The sequence below is a fragment of the Halichoerus grypus genome, chromosome 8, assembly GCF_964656455.1.
Source record: "Halichoerus grypus chromosome 8, mHalGry1.hap1.1, whole genome shotgun sequence".
Classification (NCBI taxonomy): domain Eukaryota; kingdom Metazoa; phylum Chordata; class Mammalia; order Carnivora; family Phocidae; genus Halichoerus; species Halichoerus grypus.
The window spans coordinates 137,837,918-137,861,354 of NC_135719.1; the positions used below are offsets into that span (position 1 = coordinate 137,837,918).

Below are 23,437 nucleotides of genomic sequence, written 5' to 3' on the forward strand. Positions count from 1 at the left end.
TTCAGAATGACGAGACATTCTTGGAGCTTGGAGGTTATGACTTTGAAGTCAGAGATTGAACTGAGTGACCAAGCTCACCACCACCTGCCTTTTCCCAAAGGCCACTTTCACTCCTGTTCCATTCCAGATATGCATACCTGGCCACAGCAGGCCTGGAGGCATTCATGAGTGTCCAGACTCACTGGACTTGACTCACATTCAGATCATCCCAGGGGCTGGGGTTCTCAGAAGGCCCGCTTGGTTTATAGTTCACATTATAACTCACATTCACTCAGCCCGGTTTGTCCTGAAGCCTAGAGGTCACCGCCTGAAGATGCTGGAGCTAAACTAAACTAGGCTTAATGAGGTTTTGCAGTCCTAACAGTGCAGACTCTCCAGAGGCAAAAGGGATCATCTACTGCTTTCTCAGAATGGCACACCCCTGTTTGCCTACAGCCATTTGCCTACAGCATAGAACTAACAATTAGGTCTGCATCCCTCTAGAGCAAGGCAGGAAGCCATAGTGAGGGTGGGTAGTATGATCAGCTGCTCAGAACTCTAGGAGAGGAAAGACTTTTCCTCTACCCTCTTAGGTTCTGTACCTGGGGCCTGTACATTAAACTGACAAAAGACAGATTAAAAGGGGGAAAAGCAAACAAATTTTATGTGATATTAACATTTTTATGTGTCACAGGGGGCTTCACAGAAAGAAGTATAAGCCCCAAGTGGTTAGACCCAGGGGTTTATACACCATTTTAACCAAGAGGGATACATTGTGGAGATGTGACAAAGCAAAGGAATGAGGGATTTGTGGGAAGTGACAAGGAACTGTGTGGGGGAGATAAGTGCTATTGCAATAAGGTTTCTTTGTATAGACGCATCTGAGCTTCAGCTCCCCATCACCAGTGATAACAGCGTTCTCTTCTTCCTGGTCCAGGGAGGCCACCTTCCTCACAGGAAATGTATGCCCTTCTTTTAGGGAGAGAGGGGGAGGGCAGGGAGCCCTTCCTGTATCAACTGTTTCTTAAGTCTCTTCAGCTCAAAATAATCAGTATGCCAAAGTGGCAGGTTTAGGGATCCCCTTCAGGGCTGTGAAGCAAAGGCAACATGTTGGGTGGCACAGGGATAGACCTTCACATGTCAAAAGTAGTACAAGTGAAATTTAAGAAAGAAACTAAGCAGTTACAGTTTCCCCAAACCCTACTTCCCAAATGCAGCTTCCATGCTGTCTAATGCAGGCTCCAATATTACCATTTTGTGTTTGTTTTTTATCTCAAAACCCTATCCACTATTACCCCAACTATTACAATCTCCTACTCTTTCATTCCCTCCTCTCTCCCTCTCTCTCTCTCTCTTTCTCACACACACACACACACACACCCTCCCCTCCACTTAGAGAAAAGTTGGTAGCATTTCCAGATGAACCAGAAGGGAGGGGACATGGCTTTGTGTGTGTTTCCTCTGGCGAATGTGGAAGGGTCTCTGGAGAACCAAGTGAGGACGCTGACCGTGGGAGACAAGATAATAACTAGCCAAGGCAGAACAGAGAAGATGCTAGAAAAGGAGAAAAGCGGTGAGTGAGGGAAGAAGAGGGTGAAGAACGGAGAGAAGCTGTCCTAACAGCCACGTAACCAAGCACTCCACTCCCATCCCGCAGGGCTAGAGCTTGAGCTTCGGGAACAATGGAGCAACATTCTGCACCTCGCTGTGCTTTTCTACTGCGGGTCTCAAAGGGAGCTGGCTATTGTAAACGGATTTGCCCTTGGCCTCAGCATCAAGCGGACTTGAGACCTTAACATCTGCCAGTATAAGCTCATGGCTGTCCGCACCTCCTCCCTGGGGCGAACCTCTGTGTAAATCACATTCTGGGACAACAGTAATGTTACCTCAATTAAGTGCAATTAAACAGCCAAAGAATGTTCCTTACCACACAATCTTAGAGCAAGGTCCTTAAACCTTGAACAGACAGCATCAGCTGTGACCAGACTTTAGGGATACGGAAACTGGGGCCCAAAGAGGTTGGTCAAGGTCATGTAAGTTGCTAGGAACAGAGCTTGTGCTGAGTGTCAGGACAGCCCTCTTTCCACTACTCACACTGCCTAGAACAACTACATTTAATTTTAGTTCATCACACATTCGGCTTGCGCTTTCGAGGAATTTTATAGTCCCCACTCCATCTGTGCGTTTTGCCATTCTAGTAGCTTCCCTTTATTCAGTGCTTCCCGTGTATCTATCTGTTGCACTCTCCGTAAAAGAAGAGAGGTCCACGAGTGGAATCAATCGCCATCTGTTTGTTGTTTCCACAGCACAGAGATGCTGAAACATTCCCAGCTCAGCGTTAGTCCGTGTTATTCTGAAAAGGCCAGTTCCGGATCGACAATCCACCTTGGATAAGGGCAGAAAAGGATTTCTTCCAGGATGTAGAGCCACTAAGAAGAAGGTCACCATTGTCAACGTTATGGCACACGCTGTCATTTAGAGAGGTATTAGGTTTTGCTTTTCCGGAGTGCTTCAAATACACTTAAGACCATTTAGGTTGAAACCAACCAGTCAGAATGGATTCGCGGGCTCCGAACTGTTCAAACAGCACATGTAGCGACAAGTTAAAGGTTCGGTTTTGAGATGGCCTGGTCATGAATGCCAAGGGTGCCCAAGTGCCACAGAAACCAACGCGGCAGCCCATGGTCCCTGAGGAGCATGTCCGGGGCCATCGCCGGTTGCCTCTGGGAGCCCAGAGCAGGTGCGCTCGTCTCTACCAGGGTGTCGGTCACAAGCCTACACCACCGGTGATGGCTACGGGGTTTTCAAGACGCCACTGGGCGGGAACAAACACACAGCATCCAAACTGGCCAAATGAAGCAACCACTTGTTACAGATTAATAGTTTATTTCATCCACACGGTCTGCATCTTGAGGGAAGCGGGGCACACAGCGCTATCGTTTGTGGAGTACCTACACACGGAAGGGCATTTTATTTGTGTGCAGATATCGTGCGTACAAAGATGGCTATCTGTGCAGATAAATGCCTCAGGGACTCTGAGCTTTAGGAAAGTAGAATCTGGGTGCAGTCTCTTCTCTCTCTGCTCTCTCTGTTGCTTTAATCTTTTATATCCTTACATAGGCCACATAGAAAGGCATGCTTCCAGTCTTCTAAGGTGTAGAAGTAAATAAGCAAATGAAATTTCAAGGATGGACACACGCTTAGTATTCTACATGCAATAACTTGTCTCTGCTGTGACAGACATTCTGACTTTCGTGATTGAAATACCACTGAGGGCTCAGGAACATAGAAGAATATTTAGTGGCCTCCTTGTACATGCAAAGCTCGGCACTAGGCACCAAGTATCAGGTTTCCAGTAGCTCTGCAAAGCAGACATTCTGCAGAAAAGACACTCTGGCCAGCATCCCTCGTTGCTAGTCTCAGCCCCAAACTGCTCGCCTGGCCACAGACCCTGGCCGGCTCTCCTCCACACTCTCCCCAGCACTGATTTTATCACTTGACCTCCTGTTTGTGCTGGTTCTCTAGGATGGCCACCACCAAGGCTTTGCTGAAACATGACTATAGTTCCCACTCTTCCCACTCACGTGAGGACTAGGTCCTCTACCTTGCATACACGCCAACCAAATGGGTTAGTGTTCCCCACTCCCTGGGCAGGGCACCACTCTAACAAGGTGAAAGATTAAAGACATGAGTGTCAGTTTCACGCCTTTGAGAAGTTTATGATCTCAGTAGGAGTGTAAACACAAGCACCTAAGATGGCATGTATCAAAAGAGTGATACAGAGGAGCCTAGAAGAGAAAAAAAAAAAACAAAGACTAGTCAGGGAAAGCACCACAAGGATACGACCTTATACAAGTAGATTTCAGACAGACTCATCGGGGTATTTCAGAAAAAAGAAAATCATTCATTCATTCATTCGTTCATTCATTCAACGAACAGGATTTCACATTTACCATGTGTAATAAGGATAGGCTGTTTTAACTAATATCCAGGTAATACACCAACGAGCTTACCGGAGATGGTATGCACCCCAACATCTATAATGCAGAGACAACTATGACAACGGCCAGAAGAACAATTATAGGAGCCTCTACTTTCTATGGAAACTGTCTCCTCCTTTCCATCCTCCCAAATACCATGATCAACAAAGATAAGTCTGGGTGTTACCCAAATGAGCCAAAGATGGCCCCTGGGTTGTCTATTTCTTCACTACACTCTGAGACCTGTTAGCTCAAACGGCTGCTGGTGCCAAACTCAAATTTTTGCACATCCACTTAATTTTTTTTAAAGACTTTATTTATTCATTTGACAGAGAGAGAGATAGCAAGAGCACAAACACAAGCAAGGGGAGTGGGAGAGGGAGAAGCAGGCTTCCCACCAAGCAGGAAGCCCGATGCGGGGCTCGATCCCAGCACCCTGGGATCATGACCTGAGCTGAAGGCAGACGCTTAACTGACTGAGCCACCCAGGTGTCCCCAATTAATTTTTTAATAGCCCAGACAAGCAGATTTTTAGCTATTTAAAGCCTGCCTATTTCGCATTCCTTACAAAACCACACCCAGCATCTGCTAGCCATGGATAAGATAGAACCCTGTGGTTATAAGCCCCGAGGCCACTACTGCCCTTTGGAGCTTCCTGACCTAGACCCTCCCCAACACACTGGTGAACAACATCACCAGGACACACGTGAGACCCTCTCCAGTTATCCTCTCCCTGAAGTGACCCTCCCCTCCTCAACCCTCCTGCTGAAGTCTCTGGACAGACTCCTGCTCTCAGGGGCATCCCCCCTGCAGCCCCAGGCAAACCTGCCTAAGTATTGCCCAACAATGCTTGTGTATACTACTGCCACCTCGTGGACATATCTTTTTCCTTGATCAGCCCCCAGATCCCTCGAATGCTCTACACCAGGCTGCCATGTTTATAACCACATCACCTTGCTCCCTGGCCTAGACTGATTGGAGGAGGGGCACCAACCTGACCCAAGCCCAGCAAATCAGATTATCTTCTCAGGAAAATGGAAAACGACAAGTCAGACACCCAGGTCTCCTTATGTGTTCCCCCATTCCAAGAAAAACTAAGTTTGTTCAAAGGGGTCTCCGTTACTTGTAATAAAACCTTGTTAAATAATTCAAAAATATAAATGGAAAGGCCCAGCATAGGGAGAGATGACTTTTAGTCATTGGCAATCGGGGAAGAACTTATGTAAGAAAAGAAACAAGAACTGGAATGAGTTCATCACAAGCAGTCATCCACAGAGATGTGAACGAGCATGGCCGGCCTGCTCAAAGGGAAGGTGGGCCGAGCTAGAGGAAATGGTGAAGCTGGAGGGGGTAACTGAGGCCAGACAGGTAGACTGAGCCCAAATGGGGATCCCTGTGGATGCTCAAGTGAAAGCCACAGGACGCCAATATACCTGAAGGAAAACCACGTTCTTCTTTTCCCTGAAGTTCTGAGGTGTTTGTGTTAATGCTGAGAGTGCAGACCTAATTGTGCAGCTGAGGTGACGTGCTGCCAGTCATTCTGCCTCCCTGACCTTCAGGAAAGCTAGAAAACTATGGAGAAAGGGGTGTGAAAAAGAATGCAAGGGCAACCGGCTGCCAGAAATACTGACATATCACCATCTATGAGGGAAGAGACCGCCATCATGGGCAGCGAAGATCTGCTACAGTGGTCTGAGCGAGGCAGAAACTGTGAAGGGGGTATTTGGGACGTTCTGGCTGAAGGTGCTGAAGATGGTCTGGAGGGGGAGAGCCTGGAGCCAGAAAGTCAGGTGTAAAGGGATAAAGCCTGCCCTGAGATGATGAGACCAATGGGAATGGAGACACTAGAGCACACGATCCCTCAAGGAAGAGCAGGAGTCCAGACTGGATCTGCCCAGGGTAGGAGAGAGGCAGCAATGTCTTCACTGTAGGGGTGAAGCCAAGGGAGATTTAAGAACCTAGAGCCAGGGACAGAGGAGGGTTTTGCTTTTTGTAATAATGAAGTAGTTTCTAACAGGCCAGTCCTCTTGAAAATAACAACTACTGACCTTAGATTTAAAAACCAGACAAATGAGCAAAGAAACAAACAAAAATACTAACTGAATGCAGTGAGAAGCAAAAACTACAGGGGAGTCTACGCTTGAAAGAAGGGAAAGGCGATGGGTGGATTTTCTGGTTTTTTTAAGAAAAAAACTAATCAGTGCCACATGGGGCTCTTAAAACATAGCTAGAAACCCAAGGTGTTACAGGCTTGAAGAACCAGAAGGCAGAGTCCAGGGCAAACACAGCAGCCATAAAGTGAGGTGTAAAATCCCAGGAAGGAGAGAGTCTGAGAGAAGGAAGCCCCAAGTTTTGTGTAAAAACTCTGCCTCAATCTGTAACTATCTGTGTGCGGGGAAGATTGCAAGAAGATAAGCTAAGGCTAAACAAAATGTAAAGAGATTTAGCTGCTGCCCACCACAAAAAGGACAAGGGCTGGAATTACAGTGAACTCAAGATAACTGCCTAATGACACAAAACAAGACAAATCAATATTTTTCAAGAATAACAGAATCCAGGGCTGCCTGGGTGGCTCAGTTGGTTAAGCATTCAACTCTTGGTTTTGGCCCATGATCTCAGGGTTATGAGACAGCCCTGTGTCAGGCTCCTCACTCAGCGTGGAGTCTGCTTGAGATTTTTTTTCTCTCTCTCTCTCTGCCCCTCCCTGCCGCTCACGCAGGTGCACACGTGCTCGCTCTCAAATAAATAAATAAATCTTTAAAAAAGAATAACAGAGTCCAGAGTCTCTACACTATATCATTCACATCTGCATTATAATCTAAAATGTCTAGACGTGTGAAGAAGAAAATACAGCCTGTATTCAAGAGCAAAGTCAAAAGCAATAAAAAAGACTGACCCCAACATGACACACATTAGAATTAACCAACAAGGATGTTAGAAGCCTATTAAAACTATGCACATGATATCTTAGCACAAAAATCAATACGCATGACAAACAAAATACACTCATGATGACAAGAACCAAATGAAAAATTAAAATCTGAAATGTAAAAATCTCCTGAATAGGCTTAAGAGCAGAATAGAAAGAACAGAAGACAATCTATAAACTCAAAGACAAAACAGATTTATTCAGTCTATAAAGCAGAAAGAAATAAAGACTGGAAAAAATGAGAACCTTGGAGACCTATGAGCTGACTGTCTATCCATGTTTAGCAATTAAAGTCTAAGAAGGAGAAGAGAGAAGAGAGATACAGAACGAGGCACAAAGATTATTTGAAGATACAATTTCCCAAATTTGGTTAAAGACATAAGTTTTTAGGTCGGTGGGGGATGGGTGAAATAGGTGAAGGGGATTAAAGAGCGTGCTTACCACAATGAGCACTGAGTAATGTACAGAATTGTTGAATCACTATATTGTACACCTGAAACTAATCTAACACTGTATGTTAACAATACTGGAATTAAAATAAAAAACTTAGTTAAAAAAAAAAGACATACATTTTCATGTTTAAGAAGAGCCATAGGGATGCCTGGGTGGCTCAGTCGTTAAGCGTCTGCCTTCGGCTCAGGTCATGAGCCCAGGGTCTTGGGATCGAGCCCCACATCGGGCTCCCTGCTCAGCAGGAAGCCTGCTTTTCCCTCTCCCACTCCCCTTGCTTGTGTTCCTGCTCTCACTATCTCTCTCTCTGTCAAATAAATAAATAAAATATTAAAAAAAAAAAAAAAAAAGAAGACGAGCCATAAACACCACGCAAGGGACATACAAAGAAAGCCATGGGGGGAGAAGGGGATTTAAAAAAAAAAAAGAAAACATGGCAGATGCACCCAGAAGGGGTGGAAAACCCACTAGGGACAGAAGACCAAAGATAAAGATGACAGTAGGTTTCTCATCAGAAACAATACAAATTGCAAGACAGTGGAGCCACATCTTCAAGGTGCTAAAGGAAAAAAAAAACTGTCAAATTAGAATTTTATATCCAGTGAAAATAGCTTTTTTTTCCCCAAAGATTATTTATTTATTTATTTGACAGAGAGAGACACAGCGAGAGAGGGAACACAAGCAGGGGGAGTGGGAGAGGGAGAAGCAGGCTTCCTGCCGAGCAGGGAGCCCGATGTGGGGCTTGCTCCCAGGACCCTGGGATCATGACCTGAGCCGAAGGCAGACGCTTAATGACTGAGCCACCCAGGCGCCCCGTGAAAATAGCTTTTAAAAACAAAGTGAAATAAAAACTTTTTCAGACATACAAAAACCAAAAGAATTCACAGCCAGCAGACCAGCACTATAAGAAATGTTAAAGGAAGCCATTCAGGCAGACTGAAAGTGATACAAGATGGAACTCTGGATATACACAAAAGAATAAAAAGCACCAGAAATGATAACTATGTAGATTAATATAAAAGACCTTTTTCTTATTATTTAAATCTCTTTAAAGGCAACTGATTGTCTAAAACAAAAACACTAACAATGAATGGTGGGGTTTATAACAAATATAGAAGTAATAAAGCATATGACAACAATAGCACAAAGGCCAGGAGTAAAGAAATAGCAGTGTACTCTTTTAAAGATTCTTACACTATACAATAACTAGTAAAATATAACTTGAAGGTTGATCGTGACAACGATGTATACTACAAATGCTCAAGTAACTACTAAAATAAATGCAAAGAGATATAGCTATCAAGTAGATAAAAACAATAAAACAGAATCAAAAAAGAATGATCACTCCAAAGGGAGGCAGAAAAGAAGAAAAGAGTAATGAAGAACAGATTGGACAAACATAAAACAAATCATTAATTGATTGGTTTAAACTCAACCAAATCAATAATTATATTTAAATAGTATAAATATCCCAATTAAAGGACAGAGATTGTCAAATGAGAAAAAACATAAGATCAAACCACATGCTGCTTACAAGGAAACCACTCTATGAAGTCACAAATATAAAGAAATATACTATACCAGCATTAATCTAAAGACAGCTAGAATAGCTGTATTAATAGCAAAGTAGATTTTTTTTTTTTTTTTTAAAGATTTTATTTATTTATTTGACAGAGAGAGAGACAGCGAGAGAGGGAACACAAGCAGGGAAAGTAGGAGAGGGAGAAGCAGGCCTCCCACTGAGCAGAGAGCCCAATGCGGGCTCAATCCCAGGACCCTGGGCTCATGACCTGAGCCGAAAGCAGACGCCCAACGACTGAGCCACCCAGGTGCCCCCAAAGTAGATTTTAAATTACAGAATATTACCAAGGTAAAGGGAATAATTTCATATAGAGGGGTCAATTAATCAGAGGACATAACAACCCTAAATATTTAGACACCTAGTAACAGAACTTAAAAATACATGAAGAAAAGTGATAGAACTGTAAGGAAAAATAGACAAATCCACAATTAGAGATCTCAGCAACCTCCTCTCAATAACTGATAGAATAAGTAGATAGAAAATCAGCAAAGATAGGAGACTTGAACAACACTGTCAACAAAATTGATGTAATGTCAAGAACACTACACCCAACAACAGAACACTACCCATTCAAGCGCACGGGAAACATTTACCAAGATAGATCACATTTAGGGCCATAAAACATATCAATAAATGTAAAAAGATTCAAGTTATACAAATGTGTTCTCTAACCATAATGCAATTAAATTAGAAATGAATAACAGAATGATATTTGAGAAATTCCCAAATAATTGAAAAATAAATAACACACCTCTAAATAACCCGTGAGTCAAAGAAGAAATCAAAAGGAAAATGAGAAAGTATTTTGAACTGAATGAAAATGAAAACAACGTATTACAATTTGTAGGGCACTGCTAAAGCAGAATAAGAGGAAAATTTATAACACTAAGTGCTTATATTAAACAAGAAGAAAGGTTCCAAATCAATAACTTCAGTGTTTTCCACCTTAAGAAACTAGAAAAAGAACAGAACATGAAACCCAAAGCAAATAGACGGAAATAATAGAGAAAAAATATCAATTAAATAGAAAAAAAAATAGGGAAATTTCAACGAAACCAAAAGCTAGTTCCTTCAGAAGGTCAATAGAACTGTTAAATCTCTAATCAGTCTTATCAGGAAAAAAGGAGGAAAAAAAATATTACCAATATCAGGACTAAGGAAGGTGACATTACTACAGTCTGTAGATATTAAAAGTAAAATAAGTGGATAGTAGGAACAATTTTATGCCAATAAATTTAATAATTTATTTGCAAATTCCCTGAAAGACACAAATTAACAAAGACCAATGAAAAAAGAATTATATAATCTGAATAAGCTTACATCTATTAGTAAACTTGAACTTGTAGCTAAAAATTTACCTTCAAAGACTCCAAGTCCAGATAGTTTCAGTGGTGAATTTTAGCAAACATTTAAAATAAAAATAATACTACACACAAAACTTCTGGGAAATTGAAGAAGGGAGAATGTTCTCCACTTGATTCTATGAAACCAGGATCACTCCAGTACCAAGACTAGACAAAGATATACAAGGAAAGAAAACTAAAGGCCAGTATCTTTCAGGAATATACATGCAAAAATTCTTAACAACAATAACAAAAAAAGTTGAATCAATCAAATCTAATAATAAATGTAAAAGATAAGACAGACCAAATGGAGTTTATTTTAGGAGTGCAGGGTTGATTTAACATTAGAAAAATCAATATAATTCACCATAGTAACAACTAAAAATGAAAAGTCATATGATCATCTCAGTAAAAACAGAAAAAGCATTTGACAAAATCCAGTATCTCTTCTTGGTAAAATCTATCAGCAAACTAGGAATAGAAAGGAACCTTAATAAAGAGTATCTATAAAAAAGAGGAAAAAACAAACCCTAACTCCATAGCTACTATCATACTTTAAAGACTGAATGTTTTTCTCCTACGATCAGGAACAAGGAAAGATTTTCTCTCACCACTTCTATCTTTTTTTTTTTTTTTTTTAGAGGGAGGAGGAGAGGCAGAGAGAGAGAGAGAATCTTAAGCAGGCTCTACACCGGGCATGGAGCCCAACACAGGGCTCAATCTCAGTACACTGAGATCATGACCTGAGCCAAAATCAAGAGTCAGATGCTTAAACGACTGAGCCACCCAGGCGCCGCATCTCACCACTTCTATTTAACATTGTATTGGAGGTCTAGCCAGAACTATCAGGCAAGAAGAAGTAAAAGGTAATCAGATTGGAAAGGAAGAAGTAAAACTATATCTGCATAATATGATCATCTTTGTAGGAAACACCAAACAATCTACAAAAAGACCTCTAGAATAAGTGAATAAGTGAAGACAGCATGATACAACATGAATAAATGAAAAGCAGTTGTATTTCTTTATGTTGGCCAACGATCAGAAATTAAAATTTAAAAAACAGAATTTACAATAACATAGAAACACTGAAATACTGAGGGATAAATCTGACAAAAGATGTGCAAGACCTGTATTCTAAGAACTACAGAACATTGCTGAGAGAAATTAAAGACCTAAATAAATGGACACATAGACCATGTTCATGGATTGGAAGACTCAATACCATTAAGATGTTAATTCTCTTTAAATTGATCGAAAGATTCAACATTAGGATTTTTTGTAGCAGTTGCCAAGCTGATTGCCAACTCATGTGTAAGTACAAAGGACCCAGAATGGCCAAAACAATAGGCAGAACAAATCCGGAGGAATTTCACTACATGACCCTAAGACTTATTATAAAGCTACAATAATCAATACAGTGTGGTATTAGCATCAAGACAGACAAAGAGGGGCGCCTGGCTGGCTCAGTCAGAAGAGCATTCGACTCTTGATTTCAGGGTCATGAGTTCAAGCCCCATATTGGGTGTACAGATTACTTAAATAAATATTTTTTAAAAAGATAGACAAATAGATCAATACAACAAAATAGTCCAGAAACAGACTCACACATATTTGTTCAATTAATTTTAAGCAAAGGTATAAAAGTAATTTAGTAGAGAAAGAAGTTTGTTTCAGCAAATGGTTCTGGAACAATGTGAAATCCATGTATTTAAAAAATGACCTTGGATACATACCTTGCACCATATACAAAAATTAATTCAAAATGGACCACAGATCTAAATGTAAAACTACAGCTTTTAGAGAAAAACAAAAGAGAAAATCATGTTAGGCCAATACCTCTTAGATATAACACCAAAAGTGCAATCCATAAAAGGAATAATGGATGAACTATATTTCAAAATTAAAAATATCTGTTCTTCCAAAGACATGGTCAAAAAATGAAAATACAAGTCAGAGATTGTGATAAAATATTTGCATATCACATACCTGACAAAGAATTTATATCTTAAATATATGTTTTAAAAATTCTCAAAACTCAATAATGAGTAGATAACCAACCCAACAATATAATGGGCAAAGACTTCAACAGACATTTCACTAAAGAAGATGTATTAATGGCGAAGAAGAACACGGGAAGATGTTCAACAACATGAGTCAGTAGGGAAATACAAACGAAATCTCTAATGACATACTGCCACTACACACCTAGTAGAATGGCTAAAATTTATAAAGATTTAGCAAAGATGTGAAGCCACAGGAGCTCGAATGTTGCTGGTGAGAATGTAAAATGGTACAAATAATTTCGGAAACATTTTGGCAACTTCTTAAAAATTATGAACTATAGAAATGATCCCTGAAAGTATAGTCTTGCAACTTCTTAAAAATTAAACATTCCAATCTTAGGCATTTACCTAAGAGAAATGAAAGCATATGACCATCCATATATTTGTACACAAATGTTCACAGCGACTTTGCTTCTGATAGTCATAGGCTGGAACCAACTCAAATGTCCATCAGGGGGCAGCGGGGTGGCTCAGTCGGTTAAGCATCTGCCTCGGCTCAGGTCATGATCCCGGGGTCCTGGGATCAAGCCCCGCATCAGGCTCCCTGCTCAGGGGGGAGTCTGCTTCTCCCTCTCCCTCTGCCCCTCCCCCGCTTGTGCGCTCTCTCTCAAATAAATCTTAAAAAAAAAAAAAAACCAAATGTCCATCAAAAGGTGAATGGGAAAACAAAGTGCGATATACCCATTCAAAGGAATACTACCCAGTAATAAAGAAATAAAGAGGACTGAAGGGTTCATACATACTATACGTGTGTACACATCTCGCAGACATGGATGAATCTTAAAATCATTTTACTGAATGAAAGAAGCCAGACATGCTCCCTCCAAAAGTACATACTGTATGATTGCACTTACATAAAATTCTAGACAGTGCAAAGTAATCTGTAGTGACAGATGGCAGATTAGAGGTCGCTTGCCTACTTGATGGAGGGTGGGGAGGGATGAAAGGGGAGATAACAAAGGAGAATGAAGACGCTTTTGCAGGTGACAGGTATCTTCATTATCTTGATTGTTAGGATAGATTCACAGGTGTATATATACGTCAAAACTTATCAAACTCCACACTCTAAATATGTGTAGTGTATTATATATCAAGTATACCTCAATAAAGGTATTTTTTAAAAAGATTACTGATATCTTAAGACGTACTTCTTAAAGCTTCCCACCAAAGACTCTGTATAGAAGAAAACGAATAAAACTCTAAGGGTCTGGGGATACAACCCCCACAGCAGCCAGCCACAAAAACCAAATTTCTTTAAGTCTCACACTGTATCTTTTTTTTTTTTTTTGAGAGGGAGGGAGGGATGCGCAAAGGTAGAGGGAGAGAATCTTAAGCAGGATCCACACCTAGCACAGAGCCTGACGAGGGGCTCTATCTCACCACCATGACATTATGGCCTGAGCCAGAACCAAGAGTTGAACCCTTAACGCCCCAAGCCACCCAGATGCCCCTCTTACACTGTATCTTAAAAATCTGTACGGGGGCGCCTGGGTGGCTCAGTCGTTGGGCGTCTGCCTTCGGCTCGGGTCGTGATCCCGGGGTCCTGGGATCGAGCCCCGCATCGGGCTCCCTGCTCAGCGGGAAGCCTGCTTCTCCCTCTCCTGCTCCCCCTGCTTGTGTTCCCTCTCTCGCTGTGTCTCTCTCTGTCAAATAAATAAATAAAATCTTAAAAAAAAAAATCTGTACGCATGTTACTTCCTAGTTCATAAATGCTGTTGGTTTTAATATAAACATAATGTTTAATATTAATTACTAGTTAGATTGTATAACAATTCCTGCCACAAAGCTTCCTGTTGAATAGATACCTCAGGAAGATGTAGTCCACTTTCTCTGTGGCATTGCTTCCAACTAAAGAATACGAAAAGTTTTTGCAAAGTCTAGACGCTTTTGTTGTCTTTCCGTACTGCTTCTCTCTCCTTCTACTCCTTTTTCACTTACCGGAAAACTGGGGCAAAAAAATATATTTGCCAATGTCAGATACTACTTTCCTTTCCTCTTTTAAGGAAGTAAGACCTAAGAATTCCAAAGGTTTGTCACGTAATCAAACTGAAAGAAAAAATACATTAGACTCTTCGTTTGTTCGGGAAGGGAGCTCTTTTGGTTCTGAATAACGGAATATTCCAGAAAATCTTTTCTTATTGTTACTTTCCACTGGATTAGATGATGTCTCAGGATTATAATCACGAACCTTGAGGTTTTACTAGATAGTCCTGTGGTTGCGGAGAAAGGTGGAGAAGAGAAGCGCCCGGCTGGCTCAGTTGGTACAGCATGCAACTCTTGATCTCGGGGTTGTAAGTTCGAGCCCCACGTTGGCTGTAGAAATTACTTAAAAATTTAAAAATTAAAAAAAAAAAAAGGTGGAGAAGAACCTGCCGTGGACTGGCCTCTAACAAACCTCCCAGATCTCTAGGCCCATCTGTCTGCTACGCTCTCTTGAGTATTTCCAAAATTTGTTGGCAGAACACACAATGAATGAATCTGATTATCTGCGCTTGCTTTGTTGTGATATGCAATTTGTAAATATTAAGATGCTTTTTTAGGTAAGTGGTTTTAAATAAATACACATGTCATTTTTCTCTAGAATTAAAGGAATAATTAGAAATAACTTTCTGGAATGGTACACAATGGAACCCCTCTCAGCAAGTTCAACCATGCAGGGCTTCTCAAACTTTAATGTGCCCACAAATCACATAGGACCTTGGTAAGAACGCAGACTCTGATTCAGTGAGTCAGTCCGGGCTGGAACCTAAGAGTCTGTATTTCTGCAAGATCCCAGGTACAATGATAAACACTGCTGGTTCCAGACAACACTTCCCAAGGCTTCACCTGCAGTGCTTCTCCAAGTGGGGTGCGTAGACCAGCAGCGGCAGCGTCACCTGGCCACACGGGAGAAATGCAAGTTCTCAGGCACCACATCACACCTCTTGAATCCGAAACTCTGGCGATGGAGCCCAGCAGTCCTGTATTCATTTGACTTTCAGGTGACTCTGATGTTCAAGAATCACTGGCTTAGAGAATGAGAAACAACGGACTGCAGTGGGTGAAAATCAGCTGATATTTCAAAAGGTCTGTGGTTCTGAGAGAAAGCCATGGAAACTTCAAGAAGAAGCCTAGTCATAGAGGACTATTTTATTTAGTTTTAAGATTTTATTTATTTATTTGAGAAAGAGAGAGAGCGCACGCACATAAGCAGGGGGAGCTGTAGGCTGAAGGAGAGAGAGAGAGAAGCAGGCTCCCCGCTGAGCAGGGAGCCTGACACGGGGCTCGATCCCCAGACGCTGAGATCATGACCTGAGCTGAAGGCAGACGTTTAACCGACTGAGCCACACAGGTGCCCCTATAGAGGACTATTTTATTTTTATTTTTATTTTATTTTATTTAAGATCTTATTTCTTTATTTGATAGAGAGAGACACAGCGAGAGAGGGAACACAAGCTGGGGGAGTGGGAGAGGGAGAAGCAGGCTTCCCGCGGAGCAGGGAGCCCGACGTTGGGCTCGATCCCAGGACCCTGGGATCATGACCTGAGCCAAAGGCAGACGCTTAACCGACTGAACCATCCAGGTGCCCCTATAGAGGACTATTGTAAACCAGAATGTGTTTAAAGTCTTCCCAGAGACGTCATCAGTTCTAATTTTTTTTTTAAAGAAAGAAAACACCACGTGAAATATGCAACATAAAAGCTTTCTGTTGACAAGGTACAATATGTACACACCACCGGCATAATCACGGGTTCCACTGTCACGTTTATAACAAACATGTCACAACCATATTTTTTTAAAACCCTCTTCCCTTTCCAAACTCCATCTTCAAATTAGAACACATGAAATTACATCTATTCTTAAACTTTACAAACCTAAATAATGTGTAAGAACATTATGAAGCAATCAGGGAAACACAACATAGCCACTGATTTATAGCAGCAAAATAAAGGTCTATCAGTTGGGCAAAAAATATATAATTAGAGGATCTTTTTTTTTTTTTTTAAGATTTTTTTATTTATTTGACAGCAAGACACAGCAAGAGAGAGAGCACGAGTTGGGTGAGGGTCAGAGGGAGAAGCAGGCTCCCCGCTGAGCAGGGAGCCCGATGTGGGGCTCGATCCCAGGACCCCGGGATCATGACCTGAGCCGAAGGCAGACACTTAACCACTGAGCCACCCAGGCGCCCCGAGGATCTTATTTATAACAATGTTGGCAGGCTGATTTTTACCCCACCGTTTCCACTGATAACCCAGTGAGGATGAGGTCAACTGGATTATTATTTTGAATAATTCTAGCACTTATCTACAGAATTTTTTTTAAAAAAAATCACTGTTGTAGGCACCAGATAAGAGACCTTGCTATACATGTAGGTAACAAAGACTCAAGAGATATGTTAGATTGAATCACAGAGAAGGATGAGAGGCCGACACACCAGAATTCAATAAAAAGGGGAAAAAATTAATGGAAAAAAACTAAATTTTTATACTCAGGCTCTCCTGAAGGTCATATAAAAAATGGAAAGTATATAAAAATTAGTATCTATAAAAAGGGCAGTCCAGAACATAAACAGGCATTGATCACACCAAGGTGCTTGGGGCCACATTAACTCAAAGACACAAAATGGTCCTCATGTTTGTGCTTCATTCATCTGCTGTTTAGACAGGAGCTACACAACACCCGTCTTCACGGGCCACGATGCACTCTTTTCTAGCTGCCCTAAGAAAAGCATTCACCCAAACACAGAGCTGTTCTGAACCGTCATGCCTCTCAAAAGCACGACCCAGGGTCAGCGTCATCGGCATCCCCTGGAAATGCTATTTGTGGGAAACGCGGACCCTCTCGGGCCCCTCCCTCGACCTGTTGAATCAGAACCTGTATTTTCACAGCATGTCTAGATTTGTGGGCACATTCCTCTTGAGGAGCACCACTCAAGCCTGCTTTTTGCCTTGGCTCCACCTGGATACCACTCCCCACCCCTGTGACTTCCCAACTTTATCTCTAGTTGGTGTTGAAGTCAAGACTCCCATTCTCAATCACTCCTCGAGAATGTATTGGCTTGGGAGGGAAGTGCTTCTAGGGAATTAAATGTCCTTCATCAAAGTGTATCTTATTTTGGAGTAGAAGACCAAAGGGATAGTATTACTCTTACTTTAGAAAATCCACCTCATAAAAGTTAAGTGAATTATTGAAGGTCAAAGCTTATCATTAGCAAAGTACTAACTAAAAACCACATTTCTTCTTATTTATGTTGTACCATACTGCGTGGCATTCCCTGGAAATCCCAAAAGGGAAAGACAAGCTCCCACTTGAGTTGGGATCTGTGGTTCTGATTTGCTGACCTATAATCAAGAATGTAGCTCTATTTCTTGTCTTTTTCTTCCTTCCTTTCTTCATCTTTTTTTTTTTAAAGATTTTTATTTTATTTATTTGACAGAGAGAGAGAGAGACAGCTAGAGAGGGAACACAAGCAGGTGGAGTGGGAGAGGGAGAAGCAGGCTCCTGGCTGAGCAGGGAGCCTGATGCGGGGCTCGATCCCAGGACCCTGGGACCATGACCTGAGCCGAAGACAGACGCCCAACGACTGATCCACCCAGGCGCCCCCCCTTTCTTCATTTTTTAACAGCGGCAAATTAGGGTCAAGACTTAATCCACCAAGATATCTTGGTCAACAACAGCTCACCCATCTCCCCACTACAGAACGTGGAACTTTGCCTGCATCTGGATGTACTCATTTTCTTTTCTCTTTTTTCCTACTGTGAAGTTCAGAGAGAGCATACTTATACTTTCTCTGTGATGGAAAAAAAAAAATCTCAGGGTTCATTTTTCAAAAGAACACTGGAATGTTACTTTTTAGCCCTTAAAGAGAGGAATCTATCAAACTAAAGACTTAGCTAAGTACTCCATGAGTCTGGCTTTGAAGGACCGAGGCTTCTAAACCTAAGTTCCCATAGTAAACGGCCCTAGCTGCAAAGAACACAAGGGGAGAAAGAAATTAGTCATCATCTAGGCCAGTGGTCCTCAAATTTTGCTGTACATGAGTCTTCGGGGGAGCTTTTAAAAATCCCCATGCCCAGGCCACAGCCCAGAGCAATTAAATCAGAATCTCTTGGTGTGGAACCCATTTTTTTTTTTTTCCAAATTCCCCAGGTGATTCCAAAGTACATCCAAATTTGAGAACCAGTGAGCTGGGTGGTGACACCCACGAAACCTCACACGGACGCCACGTTCCGTCGGTGCCTCCGCACATCTCATATTTACTCCATTCTTCCCACATGCCAGGCGGCAGGATCTTGGGGGATATACTTTCACTCACATTCCAGAACCTGCTCTTCTCAAACAGCTGCTTCGGTTGGGGATATATATGTTTTTTGCAATGAGCTTCCATTTAATAAAGAAATTCTTTCTCATTCCCTTAATATTCCTTCCCATTAAAGCATAACCTACAAACAGCAGGTGAATTATACTTAAGTGATGAGTATAAAAGACAGCTGTTTTATCTCAATGGAGCATTTTCTCTTGCTGATTCCATTATTTTACTCTGGCATGACATGCCTAATGCTTTAAGTAAGGCACAGCTTTTCTTTCCCTTTCCCTTTCCCCTTTCCTTTTCCTCCCCCCCCCCTTCTTTTTTAGTTGAGGTGAAATTTCAGCTGCAAATCTACTCCAAAAGATCTTCAAGAAGCGGTCCAAATAAGAACACGGTAGTATTGATTTTTTATGAGCAGCTGAAGGCTGATCACAACGTTCCTCCCAGACCACAGAATGTGTAACCCTGGCATTTTTCAAAGGGCTATTTTTTTGGCACACTGAACACAGGTCAAGACATGGAATGGTGTTTTATTTTAATTATTCTTCTTAAACCTTCTGAATCTTCAAGCAGCAGTACCTGAAGGCATTCATTCACAGTCAGCAGATAATGCAGCCTTTTTTCACCCTGCAGTGACCTACTACAGAGAAAATACAGTGAATAAACTTTTTACCAAAGGGGTGCCATTCCCTTGTCCTTGGATTGCGACTGCCTGTGTGTGAACTTGTAGGGTATTTTCCAGACTGTCTTTTCAACAAGGAGAGCTTGCTGACTTTGCCAAACCTACTTCCCTACCTTTGTCTCTTCTGTTCTTTGGCAACTGCTACGACAAGCCTACCCCGTCCAAGGTCTTTCCCTTGCTCTAAACTGCCTCATTACAGCCTCTTCAATTTTACTTTTACCTATTCATAATATGGATCTTCCAAAGAACTCCCCAGAAGGATGGAGTCAGAGTCATGATTGATTTTTTGTTAAAACTGGAAGGAAGATTTATGTCTGTGCCCACAGAAACATACATTGTTTGTAATACCCCAGTTAGTACAAAAGAATTAAAGTCACATATCCTACCCCAAAAATTTGGATCTATTTAATGATAAAAGACCACATTATCAGAGACAAAGATTAAACAGTTGTAAATAATGGCACATCTGTTTGGTGCTGATCTTGAGTCTTTCCACTACATCAACTCTTTGCTAAGGTCACTGGAGGCAAAGTACAGCGACCAGATAAGACGTTTCAGGTGAGAGATGAGGATGAAAGACTCACCAGCACCTTAACAGCGTTGGGTGGTAGCTCAGGGCATCGGGGTTCCAGAATCCGGCAGACTTGAGTTCCGATCCTGACTGCACCACGAGTACTAGTTGTGTGTCCCTGGGTCAGATATTCACCTCTAAAATGCACATAATAGCAATACTGACCTTCACAGGGTTGCTCTGAGGAGGACGTGCTCAGAAAGCAGTGCGTGCACGTCAGCTATTCTCACCACATTTCAAAGAGAAACGCGACCCAAATGAACCTATGAGGCAAGAGAAGTGGGTCCATCTTACAGAGGAGAAGAGTGAGGCTCACAGAGATGAAGTCAACTCATCCTCCACACATCTTTCTACAATGCAAAAATGACTGGGTGGTTTCCTACTTAAAACCCTTCATTGGCTCCCATGACCAGAAACTCAGTAGGGGCATAAAGTCCAAACTCTTTATCATGCCATAATCCCTCGATAATATATATATATTTTTTCCAAAACTCAACCCCAAATCACTCCCGCCATGAAGCCTTTCTGTAGCGCCACTGACAATGTGGTCCCTCCCTGCTCTGGGCTCCCACTCTCGCTGCACACACTTCCCACAAAGCACCACGGCATCTTCCTGAGCACGATGCTTTCTAGGTCTGAGTCTGCACGCAAAACAGAAAGTTCGTTAAGAACAAGGCACTGTCCTACTCATCTGTGTAGTCCTAGCATCTAGCTGAGCACCAACCACCTGGTAGGTATTCCATAAAATGCTGGATGAATAAGTGAGTGAACTGTCAAAGCCATCCAATCAGTAATGGCAGAGCCAAAGCAGACCCCACATCTTCCAACTTCCCGTTGGGCCATCAGCCCCGGGTCCACGCTGCCTTTGTCAATGCGCAGGTGACACCTCAGAGAAGACTTGAGACTCAAACTCTGAATCCAAAATGGACTTGTCATAAAACCTCAGGCCATGTGTTCAAAAATGAACAAACAATAACAACAAAACTGTGTGCATCAATTCATATGTCCGTAAAACAGGGCTCAGACTTAATACTGGACATTAGGATACACAGGAGGTGGGGGAAGAACAAGAGAAAAACCAATTAGATAACACGGACAAGTACCTTCTTGAAAAGTGTCTTAATCTAAAACCGTCACAATAGTAAATATAATTAGATAACAATAATAATACCAAATACCACAGTTTATTATCATCCTTTCTTCTGAGGCTTTCAATTGGAACTGAAAACACAATTACTAATTAAATTAGACAACAGGAGGTATCATTTTCCAAATGGAACCCTAGTGATATAAATGAGTTACTGCAGCTTCTCAAATTTCTCACTGTCACTCAAAGAGGGGGTTATTCACTTGGCTAGCGTCAACTCAGAAAAACAGATCCACAGACTGCATTTGTTCTTTTATTCCAAATGCAGGTCATTTCTCTATTTTCTACGTAGTTACTAAGCCACCGTCAGACCATAAAGATACCACAGCCCAGCTTCTCCCCTCAAGGAGCTTACCACACACTGGTGGGTGCAAAGGGGCACAGATGGCAAAAATCTAGTCGTGTCTCAGGCAAAAAAAAAAAAAAAATACAAGTCTCAGGGTAGGAGATAAAGAGCAGGAGATTCACATTTCTTGCCTTGGAGGACTCTGGGTAAAAATAAAACAGTTTTAAAGTGAACGGGATGAAGCAGGAGGCTGTGATCTTTAGGGGGCCTGAGATCATTCTGTTTTCTTCCACTTCTTCTTTTTCAAAAACTTCAAATGCATAGTGGAATGCACCAAGTTCATTATTTGTCTTTTCACTGAAGACTTTTCCAAATTGTGCTTTTAAAGGCATTAGGAAAAAATAAAAAAGAAGAAGAAGAGGGTGCAGTCATATAGAAATTTAGGAAAGTTAAATAAAAATAAAATTTTAAAATAAAAATACTTTTTTGCTGAAGGACATCTCAGACCTCTTAATATGCGAAGTTGAATTCAGAATCTCCTAGAAGGGGATGTAATGTGCAGTTTTGACCAACTTAATTTAATGCAAGACTCTTTTTAAACATCTTACAGTCTAGTACTTTGGAAAACGCACATAGAAAGTACTGGTCTAGTGAAAATGATACACAAATCATCTCTCCCTTTTTATTTTAAGGATTCTCACAGATTAAAAGAAAAAGGGGGGTGCCTAGAATGGAGAAATAAAGGGAGCATGATCGCTAGGACCATTAGCAAGGGAAAGATTTTTAAATTACATAATTACAACTTTGGTCTTGTTCTCTACCTACACTGTGTGACTTTGGCTTAAAAACTGATTAAACTTTTGGGGCGCCTAGGTGGCTCAGTCAGTTAAGCATCCGACTCTTGGTTTCAGCCCAGGTCATGATCTAAAGGTCATGATCTCAAGAGTCATGAGATGGAGCCCCGTGCTGGGCTCCATAGTGAGCAGAAGTCTGCTTGAGATTCTCTCCCTCTCCCTCCCCCTCTGCCCCTCCCCCTGCTGGCAAGCGCACTCTCTCTCTCTTTCTCCCTCTCTCTCCCTCAAATAAATAAATAAAATCTTTTTAAAAAAATTGATTAAGCTTTCTCAGCCTGTTTCCACATCAGCCAAATGGGAATAATGGCATAACCTGCCCCTAAGAGTGAGTGGAGGTATTTACTGAGTTAAATGCTTAGCACAGAGCAAGTCTTCCATGTTCAGAAAGCATCGCAGGGGACACTCAAGGGGTGACAGAGAGAGGCGCATTAGGGGTAGTCACCATGGCTGTGTCTTCTTAGGCTAAAATGAAAGAAACCCTATGGGAAAAGAAAAAGAAACACACCAAAATGGGAGAAAAGTCCGAAGAAAACTCCTCTCAAGACAGATTTTTAAGGAAATGAATTTAATCTGAAATTACAAAAACAAGTGCCCCCAGCTGTTTCTACTTGTCTACGAAATCTGATCTCCAGATATCATGATGTATCTGGAGAACAAAGAAAATGCAAAGAACAGCAGGATAAACACTTTTAGTTGTGTTCTCACTTCATTTCTTCCAAGTGGTGTGTGCAGCACGGAAGTGGAGGGAAATGCAAAATCCATCCACGGTAAATTTATAGCAGATTTCAGGATCCAGGATATTTCTGAGGAAACAGAGAGAACGGCAAAGCCAGCAACAAGTGACCACGTAGTACGAGGTGAGACCAAGACCCTAAAAACAGATGCCGCCCTTGGCCAAGTCAATTAGTTTGTCCCACTGCCCTCTAAACGACCTGCTGAATACAGACCCAAACCCAAAGCAAAGCCTCACACCAGAGTTTCACAGTACTGCCTGCTGAAAAAAAAGAAAAAAATCTTGCATATAAAGTTGCCGGGGGCACTAACGCAACCAGTTAGAAAGAAAAAGAACGAGCTTTATGACTTTAAAAATCAAATTTGTTAGGATAAAATGTCCCAAGACTGCTGCTAACAGAAGTTTGTATGGAACAGTCCTGGATAGAAGTGTGTCCACCTGGGTCTTGAAAATATTTTTGTTGGGCAGAAATTTTCAACAGTTAGGCTGGAAATGTCTAATAAGTATTTGCAACATGAAGGAATTGAATGAATGAATGAATGAATGAAT

At 41.7% G+C, this 23,437-nt stretch overlaps 1 protein-coding gene and 1 pseudogene across 2 annotated transcripts in view; both read right to left on the reverse strand.

Annotated features, from left to right (window-relative positions):
- FOXN3 (forkhead box N3) overlaps positions 1–23,437 on the reverse strand; it is a 390,992-nt gene that overhangs the window by 297,842 nt on the left and 69,713 nt on the right. The window lies entirely within an intron of this gene.
- Positions 12,559–12,632, reverse strand: LOC118531477 (small nucleolar RNA U3; annotated as a pseudogene).